Below are 10,866 nucleotides of genomic sequence, written 5' to 3' on the forward strand. Positions count from 1 at the left end.
CTGACATTTGTAAGGTGCTTTATATTTTAAGTAACAGTTCAATCAGTTTAGCTGAAACTTTACTCACCCTCAAGTCAGCCAAGATGTACATTTAGTGGAGTTTGTTTCTTCATCAGAACAGATTTGGAGAAATTAAGCATTACATCACTTTTTCACCAATGGATCCCCTGCAGTGAATGGGTGCCGTCAGAATGAGAGTCCAAAACAGCTGATAAAAACATTACAATAACCCACATGACTCCAGTCCGTCAGTTAATGCCTTGTGAAGCAAAAGGATTTGTGTTTATAAGAAATAAATCCATAATTAAGGTGTAACAATAAACCATAGTAAACTCTTTCAAAATTCTAACTTTCTTTTACATAGGTTACAAGAAATATATTCAAGAAATAAAAAATATCTATATTTTAAACATTAAACAGGACACAGTTCCTATAAGAGGAGGATAAATTTCACTTCTAAATCTTACGTAGCTGGAAGCAATGATAGATTATCTGCCGTTTGGATACTTATTCTGATGGCACCCATTCACAGCAGAGGATCCATTGGTGAGCATTCACATTTTTAGGTGAACTGTTCCTCTAATGTGACTGTAAGCTGTTTTGATTCAGCATCTCCAACAGCCTGATGCTAGTCGCAAAGTGTCGCAAGTTACGAGTCAGGACGATCTACAACAGGTGCTGTGTTTGTTTATGTGGGATTCATAGTCATATCATGACAGGTTGGAAATACATGACTTCATCGAGCACGTGGGAAAAAGTTTCAGCCTGTAGATGCACTTCATTAACTTTCCTTTGTTTGTTCAGCAAGTGAGAGAGAGAGAGCGAGAGAAGGAAGGAAAACTGGCAAAGTAAAGACAGATATGGATGGAACTCAACATGGTGCACAGTACACAACACCATGCATTTTATTTCCCATCTTCCCTTCTTGATAAATGTCTCTCGCTTACATTTGTCTCTTAAAGAGGATGTAATGTTGTGGAACAAACCTTCACAGGCGGCACAAAGTGCCCACTGCGCTGTCTCTGGTGGATCTGCTGGGGCTGAGTGCCAGATGGATTGATCTTCTGAATACAACTGGCCAGCTGCTCGCAGACAACAGATGCTTTTAATCAACTTCATGCCCTCTGTCAGATTTCAGCCCTCATGTTTGAAGCTCAGTATCATCCACTGAGCCGTAAAGATCTACACGTCTGCCTATGAACGTGTTCATATGAGCTCAGCTGCAGATTCTGACAAAGAATACAGAATTATAGAAAAATATATATATTCATTAGGCCGATGATCCAACAAGCTCAAGCAATATTTTCAATGTGCATATTGAAAATCAGAAGCCTGCACAAATAAAATGTGAACATGAAATTTGAATGAAACATTGCTGCCACTTTTTATATCGAAATACAAACTTGTTGTGCAACATAAACTAATACGTATACTACTATATATTATACATATTTTGCATGTTTTGATGTTTCAGTGTTATGGTTTCAATAATTCTGGACAATGTACATACAGTTTAAATGTTTTGGGTCTCTTATGCTAACCGAGACTGCATTTATTTGTAAAATTATAAATTATACAATTATAAAAACAGTAACATTTTGAAATATGATTAAAGTCTAAAATAACTGTTTTCATTTTTAAAATATTGAAATATTTGATATTTATTCCTGTGATGGCAGCTATATTTTTAGCATCATTACTTCCATCTTCAGTGTCTTAAGTGTTTTGCTGCACAATATTTTTTTATTTTTATTTTTTTTATTATATATTAGGAGGATAATCTGTTGCTCATGATAGTAGTGCACAGTGTGTAAAGCTAGTGGTTAGTGGGTTAGTACAGTGTGTGGAGTGCAGATGGCTGCATAACAGGAGGTTTAAAGGTTCTGGCAAAAGAGTACACGCTTTACAATGTCTCATATAAACTGGTAGAGTATCTTATAAAGTCCATTCTTTTTCCTGTGAGATTTATAGATGGGATTTTATATCACGCCAGATGTGCATGGTTGTTTTAGAAGCGAGTGGTGCTGAGCACACAGATGAAAGCCAAAGATGAGCTCACTGACAGATCTGGATGCTAAAGAGAGGCAGGGTAGAGCTCTGGCCCGGTTCAGACTGTTGGGAGAGAGACAGAGAGTTGGATCTGTAACAGGTGGCTAATCTTCAACTGTGCTTCGAGAGAGTAAAAAACATCACGGTTCCTAAACATTTCACCTCGTACAACCCTAAATACAAAAGACAAAGATGCAAGCCAAGTCCAGAAATGTTATTGCTTTTTAAACCAAGTCATTTTGTCATAATTGTGGCAAAAGTAACAAATAAATGTACTAATAACCATTTTATTTAAATTTAGTAATTTTATAAGAATTTATTCATATTCTTAATTAGCTCTTATAGTTATATTCTCAAATTTTATTCAGTTTACGGTTTTGCAACTTTGTTGTTCTGTTATTTTAATTTTTTTATATATTTCTATATAGCTAAAAATGTATATTTTTAGTATTTAGCATGTTTACCTCAGTTAGTTGCAACTATTTTAATCCCATGTTTTTCATCAAATATGTATATATCATAATGTAATAAAAATTTTCCTGCAAGCCAAATTTAGACAGTTTTTTTTTTTTTGTCATTTTGCCATACTTGTGGCACTAACTGCAATAATCATAACAAACATCTTGTTTGTATATACAGTACATACTGTATATACTCATAAACCAAAAATTATCCAAAAACAAGAGAATAAATGTAATTTAAAATAACGGATGCATTATAATTAATTATAATCTATAATTTATATATATATATATATATATATATATATATAATAACAAAGTATAATTTACTATATTATACTATATTTTTTAACATTGATGAAAAGTGATAGTAAAGATAATTATATTTAGCAAAATATTTTCAAAAATTTCAAAATAAAAGCAGTTTTAAAAATTTATTTTACAGATTTAACATTAAATGAGTAGCAAATCAACATATTACAATGATTTCTGAAAGATCATGTGACACTGAGTGGAATAATAGTGTTGAAAATTCACCTTTGCATCACAGAAATAAATTACATTTTAAAATATATTTAAATAGAAAACAGTTATTATAAATTAGAATAATTTTCCACAATATTACTGTTTTTACTGTATTTTTTTTTCAAATAAATGCAGCCTCGGTGAGCATAAGATGGGAGCATAATATTTTATGAACTTTTGTACGCTACCATCTGAAACAACTTTGAGGTAAAATGAGCTTTTCAGGGTTTGAGTCTCAAATATTTGAACCTGATGCAAATTGTACCTACTATTATGAAAAAATAAAAAAATAAATACAGAACTTATGTACCTAAACGGCTTCCAGCCTCCAGGCCAATCACAGAAAGCATTCAAAGTGCTTCAAGGTCTTCATTTATCTCTCTCTTTCGGAGGCCAATTGCAAACAAATACTGTATGTTTGCATTACGGAGCAATTTGTCCTTGGTTGCCATAGGGACAGCAGAGCCCCGAGTCTCATGGATGACCTCATGCGATGCAGCAAACGGCAGAATTAGGTCAGAATTATTAGCACATGCTCTGGTCTCCTAACAGAGTGCTTAAAATTGGCCTGGGATTCTGACAAGAGCTTCAGTATGGCATCCTTCAAGCTAATTGTGAATAATTACTGGACAGAACACCATTCTAGTTATCATTTATGAAGGTCTACATAAAAAAATAACACTAAAGACTATGAAGGGGGTTGCTGTGATGGTATGGCTGGAGTTCAGAGTTAGATCGTCACACTCAGTCAGTCCTGATTAAATGATTATGAAACATTTCAATGGGCAAAAAAAGCATCTTTCTACATTGGCAACCATGCACTGAAATATATGTTTAACATATAAAACATGCATACTCCATTATATAAAAGCATTAACATTTTTAGATTTGGCTGCAAATAGTGAACTTAACCTCATCAGTCCACAATAGAACAAACTGCACAATAGAAAAATGGAATCACAGACTTGAGAGGGCATCTATATTCAATTTCTGACTATAAATGTAGCAGCAAAAGTTAGTGTCTGCTATCACAGAAAACTATCTAGGTTGATTCAAATTTCTTATTGAAAAAATAATATTTATATATAATGCTGACGCTTAACTGTTGAACGCTATACTATAGCATATAAACACACTTAGGCAAATGAGCTTTCCAAGGTTGAGATGTTATGCCTCTGATTGGTTTCAAAGCACTTTAAGGTTTTTATCTTTGGTCTTTGTAATGAATCTAAACCTTATAGTTCTCAGACGTAAAGCACAGAGTTTGTTGGGAGCGGAGCATGTACTGTAGCTATGCCTCATCTTTCATTTTTCGTTCTTGGAAAACAATCCTTTATCACAACTCTCCTCCTGCTTCTAACACCTGCGACGGTGGAATCTCCATGTCTCCGTGCAAATAATCATCCCCCAGCCTTCCTGATGCTGGCCAGTGTCCAGACTCGCAACAGTGGCTAAGAGTAGACGCGCGTAAATGGAACATTGCTGGCAACTGGTTTTGAGCCACACCTGGTGCCCACTGAGCCTCACCACCGTTGTCATAAATCCACTATTGTGTCTGTTCTCCAGTGAAACTATATGTCTGTGAGTGCATGAGGTGTACTTGAGGTTTTGGATGATGATGATCATCATCATCATCATCATCATCACCACCAGAGTTTCTAAATGTCATTAAACATTTAAAACAAACATTCTACTCATGCGGTTATTGCAGCATGCATACTGCGCACAGTACGTACATTTTAGTGTAGAAAACTATCTGCATTTGTAGTATGCATCCAGCGCAGTATAGTTTGCAAACTGTATCGACTACTGTAAAGAATAATACATAATATACAAATAATATACAAAACTGGATTTTACAATGCTTTTAAATAGATGAATAAAGCTGAATTTCTGCACCAGTGCCACCTATCAGTACGGCAGAAATGAATGGGTTACTTACAGCTGTCTTTGCATATTAAACTGCAATAGAAGAAAGTGTTGAAGACCAAACAAGTTACTGTACATACATTATTTCAGTCTTAACCTGATGTACTTGACAAGACAGCCAAAGGTTAGGGGAAAAAACTAAAGCAAAATAATCATATTAATTTCATATTATTGACATAATAACACAGTGCTATACTGTTCATCCTATTTTGTTATGTGATTTTTCTTATTTATAAATTTTTTTGAGATTTTATATATTTCTATAATTTTCTCATTTGATTAGAAGACTTGGGAAAACGGAATATGAAAATAATGCAAAATAATCATAGTTATTTCATATTTATTATTGAAATAACATTTATATTGCATACTGTTCATGCAATTTTATGCACTTTTTTGCCATTGTTATGCTTTTTTGTTATGTTTTTTTTTTCATATTTCTACATATTTCAGTTTTAGTAATATTACTATTTGTAATTTTTATATTGCTTTAATTTACTTCAGATTTAGGCTGAGTAATTTACGTGTTTTAACTTATTTGATTAGATAGTCAAAGACTTGGGAAAACTGAATATAAAAATGATGCAGATTAATCAGTTATTTCATATTTATTATTGAAATAACATTATTATTGCATACCATTCATGCCATTTTATGTTGTTGTTTTTTTTTTGTTATAGCCTTAATTTAATTCAGTTATTCAGTTTATTTAGTATAAGTAAATTTAGTTTTTGTTTAGATATTCAAAGTTTTGGGAAAACTGAATACAAAACAAGTGCAAAATAATCATCTATTTTTAATAACATTGATATATTTGTAAATGCATGCAATCACCTGTACACCACACTCACCACACTCACGCTTGTTAACATTCATTTTGCATTTTTAAATGTCTTCTGATGCCATAACCACCGTGATAACTAAAACTATTACAAATTATTTATCAAACAATTGAAATAAAGCCGAAATGTCATTGCATTTTAATTTTCTCAATTAATCTTTATGGATACAAGCTTTTGCTTCAGTGCTGGTTCCTGTGGGATGATCTCCTCAATTCAAATGTACAATAAGAAAATATATGCTGTGTACATCATGCAGGCCTTTCAGGGTTTACTGGTACTCTTACCTAAATCATCGCTGGACACATGCCTTTAATGGAAGCAACAGTGAAGAAGTAATGAGGACCAGACATCTTTTTCATAAGGAGACCTTGATCCTTGAAGAAGTACAGAATGACAAACTGTCCTGCCGACAACAAGTCCTGCGTCTGTCAGACCGGAGAGGGATGCTGTTACAAACACAGAACAGCTCCATATCAGAGCCCAGACAAAAACACAGGAACTGTTCCCACAGTGATACTTTTTTTTTTGATAAAATATTCCATGTTAAAACATTCCATGTCCATGTTCCAATCACAACTTACTGTACATAAACAACCATAATCAGGATAATGCCATAAAAAGTCTCTAAAAATGTAAGCTTACCTGTGAAAAACTTGCACAGTTTACATTTTTTCAAAACGTCAGTACACTTTTCAAAATGAATACACTTGTTCATAAGATTATCTTTAGAAGTACTTAATAATAATTTTTAGTATATTAAATACAAATAGTTGATGAATTGTTTGACATTAGTACTGTATTGTACTGTAATCTCCAAAATATGGAGAAGTACAGAATGACAAACTGTCCTGCCGACAATAATTTTTCCATGTCCATGTTCCAATCACAACTTACTGTACATAAACAACCATAATCAGGATAATGCCATAAAAAGTCTCTAAAAATGTAAGCTTACCTGTGAAAAACTTGCACAGTTTACATTTTTTCAAAACGTCAGTACACTTTTCAAAATGAATACACTTGTTCATAAGATTATCTTTAGAAGTACTTAATAATAATTTTTAGTATATTAAATACAAATAGTTCATGAAAATAGAGCACATTATGGAAGTGCACTTTTTTTTCTTTCCACAAAACCAAATTCATAAATCTGCTTTAAAATAAAAAAGTGATATCATAACTCCCATCAATAAGCCGCAGAATAGGCTTGTTTAAATCCCTAACCTTCAAAATACGAGCAATAACAATAGTGTTAGCCCTCTTAACAAGTATAACTAATGAAGCTAAACAAGAAAAAGAGTAAATAAATAATCAAATCTGATAGAAATGCTTGCTTCCAGCTAGGCATTTTAATTTGATTGCACCAGTGTGCACAACCTGAGGGATGTTTCCTAGGAACAAAATTAAATTTGAGATTAAAGTATATTTTCAATGAAGAATCACCATTCTGTATATAAATGTAGGAAACGAGCCAGGAGTGAAAGCAAATACTTCTTTATCTTTAGCTAATTCTACATTACTTTCCCCCTCCTCTTGCTATTTATTGACTCCCAGGGACAACAACAAATGTGTATGGGGAAAATTAACACAAAGGCGGGTTATTAAGATTTGTCTTCCTTTGTTTCTCTGACTTTTTAATTATCTTTGAATCCTTCAATGGATTTGATCAGTGGGGCTGCTGGTAAATCAATCTCTTTCTCTGTCCCTCTTTTCTAATTTGTAGACCCTGGTGCATTAACCACTGCTCCTCATACAAGCTCCTAAATGACTGCCTGACTATGCATTTCCAGACTTAATGAACAAAGAAAATATTGAATTGGGAACTTCTGTCTGCGACACAATGGCAATTCTACACCAACCCCGACCAATAATGCTGTCTGCTGTCTGCTAATAAAATGTGGCAGACTTCTCCTTCAAAGTACAGAAATAGAAATTTTGAATAAACATAGAGCTTTATGATCACTCCAAGAAACATATGCTTTTTGTATGTTATAGGACATTTCTTGTGACTTATGACTTGTGCCTTTTTACACAATTAATCAGATTTAGTTGGTTCAGTATCAGCCATGACCCATGATGTGCTGCCATCTTGCATGTTGTACGAGGGGGAGGGGCATTCACAATCTAGAAAGCATCTGATTGGACAGAAATCTGTGTAGTGCAGAATGAGTCATCAGTATTTTCCTGGAAGAGACAACCAGGAAATTTTAAAGAATGTATTTGCAAATAAAATCATACACTAGCAAAAATGACTTGACAGACATTGATTATAAAGCAACTAAACTCTATTTAAGGCATTAAACATCATGGGAAGATATTTTAATAAGCTAAATACAACCAAAATGTTTTTGAATTATGTATCTAATACTCAACAAGGCTGCATTTAGTTTAATCAAAAATATTGTGAAATATTATTTTAAAAAGTTTATATTTTAATACATTTTAAAATGTCATTTATTCCTGCAATGGCAATGCTGATTTTTTTAGTGGCCATTACAATAGAAAAAGCATTTATTTGAAATATAAATAATTTTAAATGGCACTTTTGACCAATTTACTGCATCCTTGCTGAATGAAAATATTAAAGTCTATAAGTATTAAATACTGAAAGTAAAAAAAAAAAATGCTAGTGTACAGAACTAAAATATACTAATACAATATTACTAAAACTCTTTAGACTATTGTTGATGATGAGAAGAGTTCATTTCTATTTCATGTTGAATAAAAGTAGGCTATGACATCAAGACTTTCCTACAAAAACTTAATGTCTTTGCAAACTTTGATTTAAATGATAGCTAGCATTGAGCTATAAAGTAAAATCAACGTAGACTCTTATTATTATTGTTATTGACGTATGCTTCCAGATGTGCAAGGTGGAGATGGGTGATGGCACATCAGAGGACCATAAACTGTGACAGAATCTAAAATTACAGGACATCTCAACCTTCCCCGATATGACGCATATCAGAACATGATATGACCGGAACAGATGGGACTGAGTCATATGAAGAACAGAAATCAGCGTCACAAAGTGACCAAAATTATTCATTTGCATTCATTCATCTTCTTCCTAAAGGGACACAAAAGAAAGCCTTGTATTGTCTTGAATCTGAACTGGTATAAAAACAGAGAGAAATACCACTGATTTGCGTTTGAAGAGAAACGAGATGCTAAACAATTCCTAACGACGTCATGTATTCAAATATAATAAATGGCGTGAGACTTCTAGACACAGATGATAAGCATCTAATGGTCTGAGGAGGATGGGGAGGGCGGATGGATTCGCCGAGTCTTTGCTGTGTTTGAATGTGAGGTATTTGTGGTGATGGTGGAGGCAGCATGATGGATGTTCTGCAGGCTGCAGAGGTTTTGGTCTGGAGGGAGACGTGCACAGCGCCAGGATAATTGCATTGCTTATCCATTACTATTTCCGTTCATGTCAGGCAGAGGCAAAACAATGGTGGATGTCACCGGGAGCGTTCATGTGTGTTTGTGTGTGTCTGTGAAATATCAGCTTCCTGTTGTTTGGCAAACATTAATTATGAGGTCACAAGTCCTGGGGTAAATGAAGTCGAACATTGTAAAACACCTACGGCACATTTACTAGTTCCTGTAGAGAGGATTTCTTCAACTTTTTAATGTCGTTTAGCATACGCAACTGTTTATAAACTGAGAGAGGCTGGATCGCCTCTGCACTGCCATGGTACTTACTTTTTACATAAATAGTATGACAATGCCATGTTTTTGGAGATTCAAAATGTAGAAGCATGCCTTTCTGGACATATACTATGGCAATAACGTGTTTTTAAAAATACCATATTTTGGAGATTACAGTACAATACAGTACTAATGTCAAACAATTAATCACATCCAAAAAGTTTTTGTTCACATACTATATGTGTGTTTACTGTATATATTTGTTATGTCTAAAATACACACATATTAGGGTTGCCACCCGTCCCTTAAAATAGGGAATCATCCCGTATTTGAGAATAAAATAGCGCCTCCCGTTTTGAATCAATACAGGATGGGGTTTGTCCCGTATTTTCGGAGTTGTCTTCAATGCAGCATCTAATGCAGATCATCCTTAGACAGTAAAAGAAATGGACACAGCGACCCATTGGAACTCAATTGAGACAAGTGAAGCCCATTTTTAGCTATTTTTAGCACTTCCGTTTCTGACGCGCAGACTCAAACTAAACTTGATGATGTCAGCAACCTGTCTGACAGATGTACATCTTAATTAATGTAGTTAACTAATGAACCTTATTTTAAAGTGTTTTAAAGCGATTTGTTTATTACGGTTTAGGTGTACAGTCAGAAACATAAGCATTTTTTTAATAAGAGATAAGATAGATATATTTAATAATAAAAATATAGTGCCTATGTGAAGCAAATAAACAATGTAACTCATTTAAATGATTGCATTATTCAATAGGATACTGTAGAATTAACAATGGTATTTACATCCCGAGTTAAGTTCAAAACTACCATTGCACTGCTATTGCAAATTTCCACAAAACACAGGTTATGTACAATGCACTTACAAAAGGTACCATGGTACTACCATTGTATTATTGGAAATACCTTGGATTTCCATGAGTTCCAGGTTCAAAGGAAAGGTCAGAGGTCATCTGAAGCGTGTCTACAACAACTTCTCAGCATCTCTGATGTCGGTTCTCTAGGGAAGTCAAATGACCTTTTCCAAACAAATGCACTAAATGGAAAAATACGCATGCTCCACCTGACAAAATATTGCCATGAACGTTAGCGGCAAGAGTATTATTACATAAGCAAGGAAAAACCATGACTAAAGACTTTACTTTTGAAACATTAAAAATCATCTAGCATTTTGCTAAGACATCTAATACAACCAGTTTAACAGTGTATTTTGTCTGGAGGTACTTAATAAAAATAGACACTCAGAAACTCAAACAAGGATGATCAAAACCAATCGATCATCCAAACAAAACATGAGTCTACACTCAGTCACCAGATCACAGAAACCGTGCAAGGTCAGTCATCTAAGGTCGGACACAATCGTCTAAGGACAGACGTAG

The sequence above is a fragment of the Carassius gibelio genome, chromosome B24 (genome assembly GCF_023724105.1).
Source record: "Carassius gibelio isolate Cgi1373 ecotype wild population from Czech Republic chromosome B24, carGib1.2-hapl.c, whole genome shotgun sequence".
NCBI lineage: Eukaryota > Metazoa > Chordata > Actinopteri > Cypriniformes > Cyprinidae > Carassius > Carassius gibelio.